This window comes from Callithrix jacchus, chromosome 7 (assembly GCF_049354715.1).
Source record: "Callithrix jacchus isolate 240 chromosome 7, calJac240_pri, whole genome shotgun sequence".
Taxonomy (NCBI): domain Eukaryota; kingdom Metazoa; phylum Chordata; class Mammalia; order Primates; family Cebidae; genus Callithrix; species Callithrix jacchus.
Genome location: NC_133508.1, coordinates 26,922,710 through 26,939,299, shown reverse-complemented (window position 1 = coordinate 26,939,299; position 16,590 = coordinate 26,922,710). Strand labels below are relative to the sequence as shown.

The 16,590-nt window shown below is 45.1% G+C and overlaps 1 protein-coding gene across 6 annotated transcripts in view; it reads right to left on the bottom strand.

Moving 5' to 3' along the window:
* Window positions 1–16,590, bottom strand: part of LOC103790987 (amyloid beta A4 precursor protein-binding family B member 1-interacting protein-like) — a 216,554-nt gene that overhangs the window by 121,293 nt on the left and 78,671 nt on the right. Inside the window, exon 1 of one of the 6 annotated variants that reach the window (XM_078329664.1) lies at window positions 120–15,643. The exons of 4 other annotated variants lie outside the window; for them this stretch is intronic. The gene's annotated coding sequence lies outside the window, so the exon portion shown is untranslated. Of the gene's footprint in view, window positions 1–119; window positions 15,644–16,590 lie in introns of those variants that run through there. One more of the 6 variants, XM_078329658.1, reaches the window with a different exon arrangement.

Below are 16,590 nucleotides of genomic sequence, written 5' to 3'. Positions count from 1 at the left end.
TAGGAAAGTTAACTAGGGCAGAGGGAGGAGCCCCAGGCTGTGGATGTCTCTTGGGGGAACTTTACATCACTAGGGCAAGAGGAGGTCCTGAGTCCTAGGGGTATCCATAGCCTCCCTACCTTTGGTTGTCTTCTGGTTGACAATATGCTGCAAGTCACGACCCTCACTGGCTCCCAAATCCAACTGGGCAGGCTCCAAAGCAGTGGGGTCTGGTGCTACTGTCACTTCCACGTCGTAGATCTCAGAGCTGCAGGTCTTCTCCCTTCATGTCTCCCTGAGCTGGCTCCGGTTGGGCCTGGCATTGGGGTATGGAGTGTTCCAGGCCCTTCTGCTGCTTTCTGCTGGGGTCTGTGCCTTTGCTGACTGTCCACTCATAGATGTCTGAGCCCCAGGAGGGCTCCACAGAATTCCTGTGGGTGCTCTGCCTGGGCTTGACTTTGGTGCACATGTGACAGCTCAGTGTGGTCTCCATGAGGCAACTCTGATTTTCTTGGGTGCTTGGGCCTCTGCCTGCCCATAGGTCTGCAGAGCTCCACACCTACTGACTCTTCCTGGCAAGGCACGGCTGGCCTGGACAGCCCTGGAGCATGGGGCTGTACCCTCCTTGCAGCCTGCACCCTCCCTCACCTGGCCATCCTGAGCTGACTTCTCTGCAGCAGTCAGAACCTGCCTGGTTGATTTAGAATGGGCATGAATGCACCAAACCTGACAGCTATGACTGCAGAAGGGAAGAGCACAGACAGAGCTCATTCTCCACCACTACCCATGAACTGAAGATCCCCCATGGAAGACCCCCAACTGAAGACGACCAAGTGACGGTACCAACTGAGGGCACAAAACCAAGGCAACCAATGAGGGCAGCCACTGAAGGCCTCCAGGCAAAGGCCGGTTGACCTGCCAACCAGACTGTTTCCTGGTTAACAGGAAGCAATCAGGCCCAGGGCACCTCCATATTCCCCCCAGACTCGGAACTTGAAGGAGTAGGTACAAGCCTCACTATGCCCTGCCCTGCCTGTGGTCCCACCCCACCTTTCACTCATTACTGGCTGCTGGGAGCTTTCAGATTTCTCACTGTGCTGACGTTCCTAGGGATCATAATCTTAAAATGAATGATGCTAAAATTACTGAAACAAAATCTGCCACATGCACTAGCTGGGATTCATAGAACTTCCTTTCTTCCATTACCTCTGAGCTTTCTAGAAACTGGAAAAATGACAGAGTTCTGCATGTGCTTTCAGAAAAACACACTGCCATGACTTAAGGCTACCCTACAATGTAAAATGTTTTATATATTCAATACATATATATTCAATTTACCTTTTTTGAAAACAACACACATATTCAATGTAATTAACAAGATAGAGAAAATTTCTACACTAAGCTCATCAATTTTGTAACACTCATTTTCATGTAGCTTCTTAAAATTTATGGTTTCAGCAAAGAAAGGGGCTTATAGAAGAGAAAACCACCCTGTTAATACAAGATTTTAAATGTGATCCTCATTGCTACTAATAAATAAGAATTAACCAGTATGTATTGTGAACTGCTTCGTGACTGTGGTGACTTATTTATTCTCTCTGACTCTTGGTTTGATTATCTATAATATACCATACCAATTTTATAAGCTTTCTCTGAAAATTAGATGACAGAAAAAGAATCCTCCTTTATATATTGAACACTTACCAATTTATAGGCATCGTGTCCAGATTTTTACACACTTACCTTATGGAAGCCACATAACAACCCCATTTTTTTTTTTTTTTTTTTTTTGAGATGGAGTATCACTCTTGTTACCCAGGCTGGAGTGCAATGGCGCGATCTCGGCTCACCGCAACCTCTGCCCCCTGGGTTCAGGCAATTCTCCTGCCTCAGCCTCCTGAGTAGCTGGGATTACAGGCATGCGCCACCATGCCCAGCTAATTTTTTGTAATTTTTAGTAGAGATGGGGTTTTACCATGTTGACCAGGATGGTCTGGATCTGTTGACCTCGTGATCCACCCGCCTCGGCCTCCCAAAGTGCTGGGATTACAGGCTTGAGCCACCGCACCCGGCCAACCCCATGTTTTAAATTGCATACAGTATGCCCAGATTTTTACACACTTACCTTATGGAGGATACATAATAACCTCATCTTTTAAATTACAGGCATTATGCCCAGATTTTTACACACTTACCTTATGAAAGCCAAGTAACAACTTCATATTTTAAATTATATTATGGCCAGATTTTTACACACTTACCTTATGGAGGCCACGTGACAACTTCATCTTTTAAATTACATGCATTATGCCCAAGTTTTTACACACTTACCTTATGGATGCCACGTAACAACTTCACATATTAAATTACAGTCATTATGCCCATGTTTTTACACACTTACCTTATGGAAGCCACGTAACAACTTCACAGTTTAAATTACAGTCATTATGGCCAGATTTTTAAACACTTACCTTATGGAAGCCACAGAACAAATCCACAATTTAAATTACGGTCATTATGGCCAGATTTTTACACACTTACCTTATGGAAGCCACATAACAACCCCATGTTTTAAATTACAGACAATATGCCCAGATTTTTACATACTTGCCTTATGGAGGATACATAACCTCATCTTTTAAATTACAGGCATTATGCCCAGATTTTTATACACTTACCTTATGAAAGCCAAGTAACAACTTCATATTTTAAATTATATTCATTATGGCCAGATTTTTACACACTTACCTTATAAAGGCCACGTGACAACTTCATCTTTTAAATTACATGCATTATGCCCAGGTTTTTACACACTTACCTTATGGAAGCCACATAACAAATCCACATTTTAAATGACAGTCATTATGGCCGGATTTTTACACACTTACCTTATGGAGGCCACATAACAACTTTGTTTATCAAATACCAGGCATTATGGCCAGATTTTTACACACATACCTTATGGAAGTCACATAACACTCCCATCTTTTATTGATGAGCAGACTGCGGCACAACCAAGATAAAAACACATTCCCCACCACATCATAATGAGTGATGGAAACCGGATGCAAATTCCATTCTGTCTGACGGCAAAGGTGATGCAACGTAACAGAGACTGAGTTGTACCCAGCATATGGAGGGAGTCACAACACGTGGGTTCCCTTTCTCCACCCTTTCATGTGTGAATTTCATTGGTTTTTATGGCCTCAGAACAATCCTAAACTCCCTCCCAGGTTGCCTTGCAGTGGTTCCCTTTTTCTTGAGGATGATTACTAAGCTGCATATTTAGACCACATATTTAGCTCCTTATAAACAGGTGCTTTGATTAAGAAAAGACATTTTCTAAGCCAAGAGATGTGTTGATCATGAAATAAAATTTTCTAGTCCCTAGGTTACTAATGGTGAATTGTCTAGCTTCTGTAAAAAATATATTGCTATTCCACATAAAAAAATCACAGGATCCACGGAATTTGTGCAGAAAGATTTAGAACTATGCTGCAGGAGCATCTTCCTGACAGCTGTGCAGGAAGACCAGACTATACACACAAAAGCAATAGCACCTCCAAGGGCCAGGGGTGGTGGCTCCTGCCTTTCACCCTAGCAATGTGGGAGGCCAAAGTGGATGGATCACTTGAGGCCAGGAGTTGGAGACTAGCCCGGGCAACACAGTGAGACCCTGTCTCTACAAAATATCATTTTATATGACTGGACTCAAGAAGAGCGCCTCTAATATTGCTTTGTGATAAAGAAATCTGGTGCAGAATTCGAGATGTGAAATTTTGAGTCTAACCGTCGCACTTAAGTTTAACTAGAAAAGCTGTCAGACACTTTCTCTACAGCAATGAAACCTATAGCTTATATTTTGTATTTTGAAAACCCAGTTTTCAGGCAGCCTGGGCAAAATGAAGAGGAAAGAGAACTGGGCATTGACATAGGAAGAAAGAATTGGTGGGACTCGAGGCAGAGCCAGTCCTCCTGCTTGGGGCCTGGGGCTGGGAAAGCTAAATCGGGCCAGGTGAGAGAGCCCCAGGCTGTGGATGTCTTTGGGCAGAACCTTGAGTCAGCAGTGGCCTCAGGAGCTCTTGCTGTATCCAATCTTTTGTAGATGAGCATAACATAACACATAGATGAGCCAAGCAGTATTCGTTGCCTCCCTACCTTTGGTTGTCTTCTGGTCTGGAATGTGCTGCAAGTCAGGACCCTGGCCAGCTCCCAAACCCAACTGGGCAGGCCTCAAAGCAGTGGGGTCTGGTGCTACTGCCACCTCCATGTCATGCATAATGGAGCATCAGAATGGTTCTGCTCGCCACACTCTGAGGTGGCCCTGCCTGGGTCTGGCATTGTGGGACAGCATGTTCTGGGTGCCTCTTTTCCTCTCTGCTGGTGTCTCTGCCTTTTCTGACCACTCACTTATAGATGTCAGAGTCCCAGGATGGCTTTGTAGAACCCCTATTTCAGCCCTGCCTGGTGCTGCGTTTGGTGTACATGAGATACTTAAGTATGGTCCCCTTGGGGCAACTCTGCTCTTCTCAGGCAGCTTAGGACTTCACTTGCTTCCACGTCTTCAGAGATCAGAACATGCCACCTCTTCACAGCAAAGTCACGCAGGCACGGGCAAGCCCCCAGACATAGGGCTGCATCCCACTTAAATCTCACAGCTTACCTTACCCACCTACCTTGAGCTGACCTGTCTGTAAAAGTTGCAAACCTTCCTGGTTTATTGAGAGTGGGCCTAGGTGCAACAAGACTGAGAACAGTGTCTCTAGGAAGACAGCACAGATGGAGCTCCTTCTCCTTCCACCACTGCCAAACCAACTGAAGACCAACAACTGAAGAGCACCAACTGAGGGCACTGAACAAAGGCAACCAATGAAGGCACCCACTGAAGGCCACCAGGTGAGGGCATGTTGCCCTGCCAACCAGACCACATCCTGGTTACGAGGACACAATCAGGCCCAGAATCCCTTCCATGTGTCTCTGCAAACTTGGAACTTGAGAGACCAGGCACGTGGTTCACAGAGCTCCATCCTCCGAGCCACTGCATTCCACGTTTCATTCATTCCTAACTGTTAAGAGCTTTCAGGTTTCTCACTGTCTTGGAGTTCCTAGGGATTATCATCTTACAATGAATTATGCTAAAATTCCTCAAGCCAAATCTGGCTCTTGCACTAGCTGCAATTCATAGAACCTCCTTTCCCCTGTAACCTCTGAGTTTTTAATTAACTACAAAAATGACAGATTTCTGCAGGTGCTTTTAGAAAAAACATTGCCAGGAGCTAAGTCTACTGTGTGATGTCTAATTCAACACCATACATATTCCATTTACATTTTTGAAATAAACCTATATATTCAATCAAATTAAAAAGAGCAATAGAAGACATTTTCTAAATTTATACACTATGTATATCACAGTTTCCTAATGAGCACTTTATACAGCAACTTAGTATTGATGGCTCCAACAAATAAAGAGGCTTACATAAGAGAAAAGCATTGTCTTAATACAAGATTTTAACTGTGATCACCATTGCTACTTTCCACAGGCAGTTGCCCAGTAGATGGATTGTGAACTGCTCTGTGACGATAGTGACTCATTGAATCTTTCAGATCCTTGGTTTGATTATGTCAAAAATATGAGCAACACCAGTTTTATAAATTTGCTCTAAAAATGAAATGAGAGAAAAATAATCCTCCTTTTGTTTATAATGAAGACTTACAAAATTATAGGCACTGTGTCCAGATTTTTACAGACTTACCTTATTGAATCCTTAAAACAACCCTTTAAATTACAGTCATTTTTGCCCACACCAATTTATATACATTTATATTATGGAAGCCTCTAAATAATCCCATCTTTTACAGATGAGTAATGAGGTTCAGAGGAGTTAAAAGCACATTCACCATCACGTGCTAATAAGTGATGAACTTGGATTCAAATCCAGTTCTCCCTGACGCCATAGGTACTGCAACTTAACAATGATCAAGTTATACTCAGGACATGGAGGCAGTCAGAACATGTGGATTCCCTTTCTCTACCCTCTTATGTGCGAATTGAATGGCTTTCATGGCCTCATAACCAACCTAAACGCCCTCTCAGGTTGCCTTGCAGTGGTGCCCTTTCTCCTGGAAATGACAAGGAATCTGCATATTTAGACTACAAGCAACTCCTTAGAAACAGCTTTTTTGATGGAGAAATGAAATTTTTGGCCAGGGATGGTGGCTCTCGCCTGTACTTTGGGAAGTCAGGGCGGGCAGATTTCCTGAGGTCGGGAGTTCAAGATGAGACTGACAAACATGGTGGAACTTCACCTCTACTAAAAAGTACAAAATTAGCTGAGAGTCTGGCAAATGCCTCTAATCCCAGCTACTCAGAAGGCAAAGGTAGGAGAATTGCTTGAACCCAGGAGGCAGAGTTTGCAACAACCTAAGATCGTGTAACTACACTCCAGCCTGGGCAGTAAGAGCAAAATTTTATCTCAAGAAAAATACAAAAATTTCTAGGACTTAGGTTACTAACTGTGAATTGTCTAGTTTATCTGCAATAAGCAAAGGTAACATTACATGTAAAATGTCACAGGATCCACTAAATTTTTCCAGAAAGATTTGGAATGATGCTGTAGGAGCATCTTACTGATAGCTGGGTAGGAGGAGCAGTGGAAACACCCAAAGCAAGAGCACCTCCAAAGTCCAGGTGTGCTGGTTTTTTCCTATCTGCTCAGCAATGTGGGAAGCCAAGGTGGGTGGATCACTTGACACCAGGAGTTTGAAACCAGCCTGGGGAACACAGTGAGACCCTGCCTCTACAAAGAATTTTTTAAGGATTAGAATCAAGAAGAGTACCTTTGACGCTCTGATCTTGCTTTAAAATACAGAGCGCTAGTACAGAAATATAGATATAAAATTGTGTGTCCATATAGGGTTATTTAAGTTTAAAGAGAAGAAATGTCAAACATTACCTCTACAGCAATGAAATCTGTGGCATTCATTTTGTCGTTTGGAAACTTAGTTTCTGGCCAGCCTGGGGGAAGCAGAAGAGTTCCCAGAACTCAGCATTGGGGTAGGAAGGAGGAAGAAAACTGGATGGACCCAGCAGCGAACCAAGATCAGCTGGGAAGGCAAGGCAGACCCAGTCCTTTTGCTTGTGGCCTGAGCCTAAGAAAGCTAACTAGGGGAAGGAGGGAGGAGCTCCATGCTGTGGATGCCTCCAGGTGCAACCTTGGGTCAGCAATGGCCAGAGAAGCTCCTGAGGCCAAGCAGTGTCTGTCACCTCCCTACCTTTGGGTGTCTTCTGGTTGCCAATATGCTGCAAGGCAGGACCCTCTCCGGCTCTGAAATCCAACTGTGCAGGCTCCAAAGCAGTGAGGTCTCGCATACTGCCACCTCCACATAGTAGATCTCAGAGTGTCAGGACATCTCTTTCCACTGCACCCTGAGCTTGCCCTGCTTGGGGCTGGCATTGGTACAGTTTGTTCCGGGTGCCTCTACTCCTCTCTGCTGGGTCTTGGCTCTTTGTTAGCCACCAACTCAGATGTCAGAGCCCAGACTGGCTCCAATGAACCCCTGCACCAGTGAATTCTCGGGTTGTCTTTGATGCGTGTGGTCAGCGTGATCCACAAGGGGCAGCTCAGCACATCTCAGGCAGCTTGGGCCTTCACTGGCCCCCATGTCTGCAGACCTCAGCACCTGCCACCTCTTCCCAGCATAGGCATATCTTTCACAGGTAGCACCAGGCCATGGAGCTGCATATCACTAGCAGCCCCCACCCTGCTCACCCCGTCACCCAGAATTGACTTATCTGCAACAGCCACCACCCTGCTTGGTTTATTCAGAATGGGCATGGATGCAACAAGCCTGAGTGCTGTGACTACAGGAGGAGAGAACATCGATGGAGCTCCTTGCGCCGCTGCCCCACAACTCAAGGCCACCAACTGAAGACCACCAGCTGAGGGTGCCAAGCCAAGGCAACCAATGAGGGCACCCAGTGAAGGCCACCAGGTGAAGGCCAGTTGCCCTGCCATCCAGACTACATCCTGGTGTAGAGGAAACAATCAGGCCCAGAGTCCCCTGCATGCCTCTCCCTAAACTTGGAACTTGAGAGCACAGGCACATGGCTCCAAGGCCCTGCCCTGCCATTAGCCCGCCCCACCTTTCATTCATTGCTGGCTGCTGGCAGCTTTCAAGTTTCTCACTGTGCTGAGGTTCCTGGGATCATCGCCTTATAATGAATGATGCTACAATTACTGAAATCAAATGTGCCTCATGCAGTGTCTTGGATTCATAGAACCCCTTTTCCCCCATAACCTCTAAGCTTCATAGAAACTAGAGAAATGACAGATTTCTGCATGTGCTTTCAGAAAAATACATTGCCGTGACTTATGGCTACCCTCTAATGTAAAGTTTTAAGCATATACGTATACACAAATGTATTCAACAGGTATATGTCTAATTTACATTTTTTGAAAATAACACACACATTCAAGCAAATTAAGACTAATAGAGGAAATTTTCTAAAATTTATACACTAAGCTTTATCACAATTTTCTATTGCTCACTTTCATAGAACAACTTAAAATTCATGGTTTCTTACATAAGAAAGAGGCTTATGTAAGAGAAACCACCACATAATACAGTATTTTAAACGTGATCCTCCTTGCTGTAAAAAAACAATTATCCAGTATGTATTGTGAACTGCTTTGTGACTATGGTGACTTATTCAATCTCTCTGATTCTTAGTTTGGTTAACTGCAAAATATAACAACAATTTTATAAAGTTGCTCTAAAAATTAGATGAGAGAAAAATAATTCTCCTTCTGCATATATTGAACACCTACCAATTTATAGACGTCGTGTCCAGATTTTCGCACACTTACCTTACGGAGGCCACATAACAACCCCAAGTTCTAAATCACAGTCATTATGCCCAGATTTTACACACTTACCTTATGGAAGCCCCAGAACCACCTCATGTTTTAAATTACAGGCATTGTGGCCAGAGTTTTATACACATAACTTATGGAAGTCTCATTTTTTACAGATGAGCAAACTGAGGCTCGCTGGCGTTAGAAACACATTTCCTACCATGTCATAATGAGTGATGAAATTGGGATTCAAATCCGGTTCTTTCTGACAGCAAAGGTTGTGCAACATAAGGAAGATGAATTGTGCCCAGCAGATGGAGGAGTGAAAACGTGGATCCCTTTCTCTACGCTTTGTTGTGTGAGTTTCATTGTTTTTTACGGCCTCAGAACAATCCTAAACTCCCTCCCAAGTTGCCTTGCAGTGGTCCCCTTCTTCTGGGGATGATCACTAAGCTGTATATTTAGAACACACATTTACGCTCTGATTAAGAAAAGACATTTTCTAGACCAAGAGATGTGTTGATCATGAAACAAAATTTTCTAGGCCCTAGGTTACTAACTGTGAATTGTCTAGCCTTTCTACAAAACATAGGGCTATTCCATGTAACAAAGTCACAGGATCCACTGAATTTGCAGAGAGATTTAGAACCATGCTGCGGGAGCATCTTTCTGACAGCTGTGCAGGAAGACCAGACTATACACACAAAACAAGAGCACCACCAAAGGCCACGTGTGGTGGCTCCTGCCTGTCACCCTAGCAATGTGGGAGACCAAGGTGGGCAGGTCACTTGAGGCCAGGAGTTTGAGACTAGCCTGGATATCACAGTGAGACTTTGTCTACACAGAAAATCATTTTATAAGATTAGAATCAAAAATAGTGCCTCTAGCATCGCTTTATGATAAAGGGGCATGGTGCGGAATTTAAGATATGAAATTGTAAGTCTCGCCATTGCTACTTAAGTTTAACCAGAAAAGCTGTCAGACATTTTCTCTATCCAAAGAAATTTGTAGCTTACATTTTAAATTTCACAGCTTAGTATTGAGGAAGCCTGGGGCAAGATGAAGAGGAAACTGAACTGGGTATTGGAAAAGGAAGAAAGAAGAATGGGTGGGGACTTGAGGCAGAGCCAGTCTTCCTGCTTGGGGCCTGGGGCTGGGAAAGCTAACGAGGGACAGGAGGGAGAGCTCCAGGCTGTGGATGTCTTTCGGGGGAACCTTGAGTCAGCAGTGGCCTCAGGAGCTCCTGCTGTATACAATTTTTTATAGATCAGCATAACATAACATATAGATGAGCCAAGCAGTATTTGTTGCCTCCCTACCTTTGGTCGTCTCCTGGTTGCCAATGTGCTGCAAGTGAGGACCCTGGCTAGCTCCCAAACCCAACTGGGCAGGCCCCAAAGCAGTCAGGTCAGGAGACACCCCCACCTCCACCTCCTAGATCTTGGAGCATCAGGATGATTGAGCTCACCACACTGTGAGCTGGCCCTGCCTGGGTCTGGCATTGTGGGACAGCATGTTCTGGGTGCCTCTGCTCCTCTCTTCTGGTGTCTCTGCCTTTTCTGGCCACTCACTCATAGATGTCAGAGTCCCAGGATGGCTTCATAGAACCCCTATTTTGGCCCTGCCTGGTGCTGCCTTTGGTGCACATGAGATACTACAGGGTGGTCCCCTTGGGGCAACTCTGTTCTCAGGCAGCTTGGGCCTTCAGTCGCTTCTATGTCTGCAGAAGTCAGAACATGCCGCCTCTTCCCAGCAAAGTCACACTGGCACAGGCAACCCTGGCCATAGGGCTGCATCCCACTAGCAGTTCACATCTTACCTCACCCACCTACCTTGAGTTGACTTGTCTATAAAAGTCGTGAACCCGCCTGGTTTATTTAGAGTGTGCCTTGGTGCAACAAGCCTGAGAATGGTGACTTTAGGAGGAGAGAGCACAGACGGAGCTCCTTCTCCTTCCACCACTGCCAAACTAACTGAAGACCAACAATTAATTGAAGTCTTAAAAAACCCTATCCTTTAAATTACAGGCATTTTGTTCACACCAATTTTTACACCCTAATATTATGGAAGGCTCATAATAATCCCATTTTGTATAATGGAGCAAACTGAGGTACAGGGGAGTCAAAAACATATTCATCATCACGTCCTAATGAGCGATGGAACTGGGATTCAAATCCAGTTCTCTCTGACGCCAAAGGCAGTGCAACATAACCAAGGCCAAGTTATACTGAGCACATGGAGGCAGTCAAAACATGTGGATGCCCTTTCTCTACCCTCTTATGTGTGATTTGGAATGGATTTCATGGCCTCATAACTAACCTAAACTCCCTCCCAGGTTGCCTTGCCGTGGTTCCCTACCTTTCAGAAATGACTAGAAATCTGCATATTTAGACTACAAGCATCTCCTTAGAAAGAGGTTTGTTGATTGAGAAATGAAACTTTTGGCCAGGGATGGTGGCTCTCGCCTGTACTTTGGGAAGCCAGGACGGGCAGATGTCCTGAGGTCAGGAGTTTGAGAGAAGCCTGACCAACATGGTGCAACTCCATCTCTACTAAAAAGGACTAAATGAGCTGAGTGTGTGGTGAATGCCTCTAATCAAAGCTACTCAGAAGGCTAAGGCAGGAGAAACACTTGAACCCAGGAGGCAGAGGTTGCAATGACCTAAGATGCTCTCATTGCACTTTATTCTGGGCAACCAGAGCCAAATTTTATCTCAAAAAAATAGATATAAAAATTTCTTGGACCTAGATTATTAAATGTGAATTGCCTAGCTTATCTGCAATAAGCACAGGTATTATTTCACGTGAAATGTCACAGGATCCATTGAATTTGTCTAGAAAACTTTGGAATGATGTCTCAAGAGCTTCTCACTGACAGCCGGGTAGGAGGAGCAGTGGAAACCTGCAAAGCAAGAGCACCTCCAAAGTCCAGGTGTGCTGGTTCTTGCCTATCTGCTCAGCAAAGTGGGAAGCCAAGGTGAGTGGATCACTTGACACCAGGAGTTTGAGACCAGCCTGGAGATCACAGAGAGACCCTGCCTCTACAAAAAAAATTTTTTTTTAAATGATTAGAATCGAGAGGACATGCCTCTGACCCTCTGATATTGCTTTAAAATACAGAGCTCTAATCCAGATATCAAGAAATGAAATTGTGAGTCCCAAGAAGGCTATTTAAGTTTAAATAGAAGAAATGTTAGACATTTTTTCTACAGCAATGAAATCTGTAGCATTCATTTTGTAGTTTGGAAACTTAGTTTCTGGCCAGCCTGGGGGAAGCAGAAGAGGTCTCAGAACTCAGCATTGGGGTAGGAAGGATGAAGGAAACTGGATGGTCCCAGCAGGGAACCAAGATAAGCTGGGAAGGCAAGGCAGACCCAGTCCTTTTGCTTGTGGCCTGAGCCTAAGAAAGCTAACTAGGGGAAGGAGCGGGGAGCTCCATGCTGTGGATGCCTCCAGGTGCAACCTTGGGTCAGCAATGGCCAGTTAAACTCCTGAGGCCAAGCAGTGTCTGCCGCCTCCCTACCTTTGGGTGTCTTCTGGTCGCCAATATGCTGCAAGTCAGGACCGTCTCTTGCTCCCAAATTCAACTGTGCAGGCTCCAAAGCAGGAGGTCTGGTGTACTGCCACTTCGGTGTGGCAGATCTCAGAGTCTCAGGACGTCTCTTCCCACTGCATCCTGAGCTTGCCCCGCTTGGGGCTGGCATTGGGGTACAGGTTGTTCCGCGTGCCTCTGCTCCTCTCTGCTGGGGCTCACCTCTTTGTTAGCCACCAACTCACATATCAGAGCCCAGATTGCCTTCGATGAATCCCTATGCTGGCCATGCCTCGGGCTGTCTTTGATGCATGTGGTCAGCGTGATCCACAAGGAGCAGCTCAGCACATCTTAGGTGGCTTGGGCCTTCACTGGCCCCCACGTCTGCACTGCTCAGCACCTGCCACTTCTTTCTAGCAAAGGCATGGCTGGCACAGGTAGCACCCAGGCCATGGAGCTGCATACCACTAGCAGCCCCCACCCTGCCCCACCTGCTCACCCTGAGTCAACTTATCTGCAACAGCCACCACCCTGCCTGGTTTATTCAGAATGGGCCTGGATGCTGTGACTGAGAACTGAGAGCTGTGACTGGGGGAGGAGAGAACATTGATGGAGGTCCTTCCGCAGCTGCCCAACAACTCAAGGCCACCACCTGAAGACCACCAGCTGAGGTTACCAACCCAAGGCAACCAATGGGGGCACCCAGTGAAGGCCACCAGGTGAAGGCCAGTTGCCCTGCCATTCAGACTGCATCCTGGTTAAGAGGAAACCATCAGACCCAGAGTCCCCTGCATGCCTCCCCCTAAACTTGGAAGATGAGAGCACAGGCACATGGCTCCAAGGTCCCACTCTGCCATCGGCCCCACCCCCTCCTTTAATTCATTGCTGGCTGCCTGGAGATTTCAGTGTTCTCACTGTGATGACATTCCTAGGGATCATCATCTTACAATGAATGATGTTATAGTTACTGAAACCAAATCTGCCTCATGCACTATCTGGGATTCCTAGAACCCCTTTTCCCCATAAGCTCTGAGATTTTTAGAAACTAAAAAAAAGACAGATTTCTGCACTTGCTTTCAGAAAAAAGCCTTGCCAGGAGCCATGCCTACTCTATAATGTGAAGTCACATTTCATATATATGTATATATATATCCAATTCACATATATTCGTTTTACACTTTTGAAAATAACATACATATGCAATCAAATTCACAGGACTACCCAAAGAAATTTTCTGAACTCTACACACCAAGTACATCACATTTTCTAATGATCACTTTGATAGAGCAACTTTGAATTTATATTTTCAACAAACTGAAAGGTTTATGTAAGAGAACACCACCACAAAATACAAGATTTTCAATGTGATTATCATTGGTACTTTTAACTAAAATCTACCCAGTAAATATATCGTGAATTGCTTTGTGACTGTGGTGATTTGTTTAGTCTTTCTGGTCCTTGGTTTGATTATCTCAAAAATGTAAGTATCATCAATTTTATAAACTTGCTCTAAAAATTAAATGAGACAGAAATAACCCTTCTTCTCCATGTATTCAACACTTGAAAATTATAGGCATTGTGTCCACATTTTTACACACTTACCTTATAGCAGCCTCATAACCCTCCCTTTTCAATCACAAGCACTTTGCCATGATTCTTACACGCTTACATTATGGAGGCCTCATAAAAATCACATCTTTTATAGTTGAGCAAACTGAGGCTCTGATGAGTTAGAAACACATTCATTATGACCTCATAATGAAGAATGGAACTGGGATTCATCTCCAGTTTTCTCTGATGCCAAGAATGGTGCAATTTAATGAGGACCAATTTATACCCAGAACACAGAGGGATCAAACAGACGGATTCCCTTTTCTACACCCTCATGTGTGAATTTCAGTGGGGTTCACACCTCAGAGCAATCCTAAACATCTTCCCAGTTTGCCTTGCAGTGGTTCCCTTTTTCTTGGGGATGATTAGCAATCTGCGTATTTAGACCAAAAGCAACACATTTTAAAAGCTGTGTTGATCAAGAAATGAAATTTGCTAGGCCATAGGTTACTTACTTTGAATTGTCTAGCTTCTCTGCAATAAATAAAAGGCTATTCCATGTAAAAAAATCACAGTATCCACTGAACTTGGACAGAAAGGATGGAACTATGATGTAGGACCATGTAACTGACAGCTGTGCAGGAAGACCTGCAGAAGCACACAAAGCAAGAGCGCCTCCAGCGGCCAGGTGCGGTAGTTCTTGCCTGTCATCCCAGCAATGTGGGAGGCCAAAGAGAGTGAATCACTAGAGGCCAGGTGTTTGAGACCAGCCTGGGCAACAGAGTGAGACCCTGTCTCTACAAAAATGATTATTTTAAATTATTCGAATCAGGAAGAGTACCTGTAATCCTCTGCCATTGCTTTAGAGTAAAGAACTTTGGTCTAGAACTCAAGATATAAAATTGTGAGTCCCAATGTGCCTACTTAAGTTTAAATAGAAGAGCTTTCAGATATTTCCTCTACAGCACTGAAATCTGTAGCATCTATTTTGTATTTTGAAAACGTAGTTTCTGACCAGCCAAGGAGAAGAAGAAGAAGAGGGCCTAGAAGTGGGCATTTTGGAAGTTAGGAGAAAAGAAACGGGCTGGATACAACAGGGAAGGAAGAAGGGGTGGGCAGTCCAGGCAGAGCCAGTCCTCCTGCCTAGGGCCTGGGCCTAGGAAAGCCAACTAGGGGCAGGAGGGAGGAGCCTGGGGCTATGGATGCCTCTGGGGGTACCTCGGGTCAGCAACAGCCAAAGGTATCTGTGGCCCCCCTACCTTTGGGCGTCTTCTGGTCGCGTCACCAGCGTGCTGCAGGTCAGGACTCCGGAATCAGATTTGGCAGGCTCCAAGCATGGGTGTCTGGAGCTGCTCCCACCTGTGGCTCATGGATCCCACAGTGCAGGATGACTTTGCCCACTGCACCCTACCTGGCCCTGCTTGGGGCTGGCAATGGGGGACAGCATGTTTCAGGAGCTTCTGCTCCTCTTTGCTGCGATCTGCACCTTTGCTGGCCGCCGGCTCATTGATAACAAAGTCGCAGAACAGCTCCACAGAACCCCTGTGCTGGCCCTGCCTGGGGCTGTCTTGGGTGCACTTGCCACAGGGCAGCATGGTCCCCATGGGGCCCCTCTGCTCTTCTGGGGCAGCTTGAGCCTCTGCTTGTCCCCATTTCTGCAGAGCTGAGCACCTTCTGCCTCTCCCCAGGACAGGCAACCAAATGGCACCAACTTAAGGCACCCACTGAAGGCCCTACATGAAAGCCACCAAATGAAGGCCGGTTGCCCTGCCAACCACGTCGCGTTCTGCTTAGGAGGAACCAATCAGGACATGAGTTCCCTCTAGGCGTCGGCCTGTCATTTGTGAGGTGGGACTCCGGGCACTGGCTCACAAAGCCCCGCCCCTCCAACTACCCCATCCCACCTTTCAATTATTGGCAGCTGGTAGCAACTTTCTTTACTGTGAATAATAAATATGAATTCAGGTGAAATTTCTGTATCCTAACGTACCTCATGTACAACCTGACTTTCAAAGACCCTCATACCTCACGGCTTCTGGGTTTTCCGGGAACTACACAGAATGCAATTTCTGCAGGTGCTTTCAGAAAAAACAGTGCCATGAAATGAGATTATTCTGTGATCTTTTGATTTATATGATATATAGAATTGGTACGATATATGAAATACGTTAATATATATTCACAATTATATTCTTAATTTTCAATACACATGTAAGAAAATTAAGACAGAAAATTTTTCAAAATTTATATACTAAGTGCAACATGTTTTTCAAATGATGAATTTGATAGAACAATTTTGAATCTACAGTTTGAACAAATTGGGAGGCTTAGGTAAGAGAAAACCACTATATAATGCAAGATTTTTATTGTCATCATCATTACTTTTTTTTTTTTTAGATGAAATTTCACTCTTCTTGGCCAGGTTGGAGAGCAATGGCCCAATCTCGACTCAGTGCAACCTCCACCTCCTGGGTTCAAACAATTCTCCTGCTTCAACCTCCCGAGGAGCTGAGATTACAGGCATGCAACACCATACTCAGCTAATTTTGGGTTTTTAGTAGAGACAGGGTTTTTTCATGTTGGTCAGGATGGTCTTGAACTCTGGATCTCAGGTGATCCGCCCACCTAGGCCTCCCAAATTTTTGGGATTACAGGCCTGAGCCACTGTACCTG